Raw genomic sequence first — 3,124 nt, 5'->3', positions numbered from 1 at the left:
TATATATATATATATATATATATATATATATATATATATATGTATATATATATATATATATATATTATATATATATATATATATATATATATATATATATATATATGTATGCTGTATGTATATAATGTATGTATATGTATCTGTGTGTGTTTATACAGACGATATTACAATGTTATCTTTTTGCTCATAGACTATTGTTCCTACCTTGTTGTGTATATATATATAATATGCACACGCACACACACATACAATAATAATAATATGCAATAATAACTAGTATGTTCACATATCTAGAAACCTGGTTCAGATTAATGTATTACTTTGGGGAGCAGAAGGTTTCCATGGATGTTTCGAAGCAAACTACTGACATTCAAACTTTTGCATTCATTTTATGTGAAAAGCCTTTTTTTCTTAGTTTATTAAGTGCTGGCTAGCAAATCATGTACTGGAAGGAGAAACTATTAATAATTCGAGAGAGATATTTCACTAATGTGTACTGTCAATATCCTCCGATAAAACAAAACGAGGGCACATTGCCCGGTAGCTCGTGCTTACCCCGCCCCCAAAAACCATTTATATTTGACACGAAATTCCCTTAAAAGTTATATATCATACGTAATACCGTTTAAGGGATTTTATCACTGATATCGACCACCTTGAAGATTCACAGACAAGCTGAAGAAGTCAGTGAGATTAAGAACTCCTTATTGACCTTTCTACCCATCTTATATGCCTTCAAAACATCTATGAAATTGTTTGGGTTTGCTTTTAGGATCCATGGTGGGTGGGAGCCTATAAAATGGGTTTACGCTACACAGGAATAAGTGAAATGATCATCTGGTTTGATATAGCTTTAGGAAAAAAATGAGGAAGTTGGACACTTTTTCGGAAATTTAAAAGGGAAGCAAATAAAGTGACATTCATGAGAGAAATAGAAAGAAAGAGAAAGAAATAAGCAACAGAATATCAGAGAAGAATGAAGAATCCATAAAGACTTTAATATGAGCACGTTGACATCTGAGTTTATGTACTGTGTATAGGGGTGCACACACACACATATATGTATATATATCACACATTATATATAATTATATATTATATATATTGTGTAAATGTAACAGTTATGTAACATGTATTGCTAGAAAAATCCTATTATACAAAAGTAATTGAAATCAGGATTTAAAAAGCTTAAATATTTTATTCAGATATCTTTAGTATATACAACTAGAATATCCAGGAACACTCCGGGCCTTTGGCTAGTGGTGTCCGTAGCCTCCAAACCCATGGCCAATCCCGTGGCCAAAACCATGGCCGAGTCCGTGTCCAAAACCGGTCCGATTCCGTGTTCTACAATACGTACGTCATGTCCATATCCATATCCAAGGCCGTGGCCAAACCCGATTCCATGGCCAAGACCATTCCCATGTCCAAAACCGTGGCCAAACCCGATTCCATGACCAAGACCGTGGCCAAATCCATGACCATGACCGTGGCCATGTCCAACATGGATAACTTCATGGCTGACAGTATGACCGTGGCATGGCCGATGCCGTGACCGAATCCGTGGCCGAAGCCATGACCTATTCCAAACCCACCATGTCCGAATCCATGGCCGCCAAAACCATGACCGCCGAAGCCGTGGCCTCCAAAGCCGTGGGAAAAACCGGGTTCTGCCTTCGGGTCGGCCTTGGCTTCGGGTTCGGCTTTGGCTTCGCGTTTGTAGATGCCGTGGCCGTAGCCGTGGCCGAAACCGTGGCCAAATCCGTTCCATGCCCACGGCCAACCGCCGAAACCATGACCATGTCCGAAACCATGGCCGTGTCCGAAACCATGGCCATGTCCGAAACCATGACCGTGACCGAAACCATGTCCACCATGCACAACCGTTACTGAATATCCATGGCCATGACCAATTCCGTGTCCATGGCCAAAGCCATGACCATGGCCTAAGCCAAAGCCTAGACCGAAGCCGTGTCCCAGCCCGTGTCCGTATCCTCCGGACGGTTCCGCCTCACGTTTCTGCTGCGCCGCCGCGGCGGCCGCCAGGAACAACACTATCTGCAGAAGAGTATCATCAATGGAACTTTTCCCCTTCAGAAGCTACTATTCAACGTTTCAACACATCGGGATAACAATAATAAGAAGAAAGTCATAGATCACATTCTCCTGCTAAGAATATATCCAGGCTTCACGTTAAGGTCATCACAACGCAATCACGACTCACTGCAGTGGTCCTCATGACTGCTGACTGAGAGCGAGTGTCTACCTTTGACCATTCTTCACTCTATATATCTCGGCAAAATCATGCGAGTCATGGTATGCGTGCATGCAAATGTTCTTTGCATGAGAACAGGATAAAAGTACTTGGTGTAAATATTAAAATGGCGAATGGCTATTGTATTTCATTTTATCGTTTGTTTAAATGATGGTATCGTGTTGTTATTCCATGTATGAATATGATAGATGGTGGGCCGTATTGAAATGCTTCTTAGCTGACATCTTGGATTTGAGATATGAAACGTTATTTTTGTAATGTGTGTTTGTATGATATATATATATATATATATATATATATATATATATATATATATATATATATATATATATATATTATATATATTTATATTATATATACTTATATATATTATATATAATATATATACATATATATTATATATATATATATATATATATATATATATATATATATATATATATATACAACACACACACATGAAGACAAACACAGCAACATGGGTAGGTTTACGGTGCAACCACAATTAAGCGAGACATTTACACTGAATAACAGAACATAGAGTACAGGTAATTCACCTGAATCTTGCCATTCTACGTTAAACTTGATAGTACGAGCGAGGTTGTTATGCCTTGAAAAAATCATCAAAATCCCAACGGTTCACTTGCCACATAGAAAAAGATTCAACATACCGAATCCAAATCATATCATGAGGGAGAAGAGACGGAAGGAGTTCAGATTCATACATCCCCATGTATAAATTTGCAAGAACTGTGAAAAGTCAAGTCGCTATGAAAAGTCGTTATTATTTGTGACACAAACGAAAAAGATCAAAAAAGAAGTTGACCGGTATAGGTATATTCTCATCAG

At 37.9% G+C, this 3,124-nt stretch overlaps 1 pseudogene; it reads right to left on the bottom strand.

The window, feature by feature from the left end:
• Positions 1-1,201: 1,201 nt before the first annotated feature.
• LOC119574076 lies at positions 1,202-2,239 on the bottom strand (annotated as a pseudogene).
• Positions 2,240-3,124: the final 885 nt, after the last annotated feature.

The sequence above is a fragment of the Penaeus monodon genome, chromosome 6 (genome assembly GCF_015228065.2).
Source record: "Penaeus monodon isolate SGIC_2016 chromosome 6, NSTDA_Pmon_1, whole genome shotgun sequence".
Taxonomy (NCBI): Eukaryota; Metazoa; Arthropoda; class Malacostraca; order Decapoda; family Penaeidae; genus Penaeus; species Penaeus monodon.
This window is presented reverse-complemented; position numbering and strand designations above follow the sequence as displayed.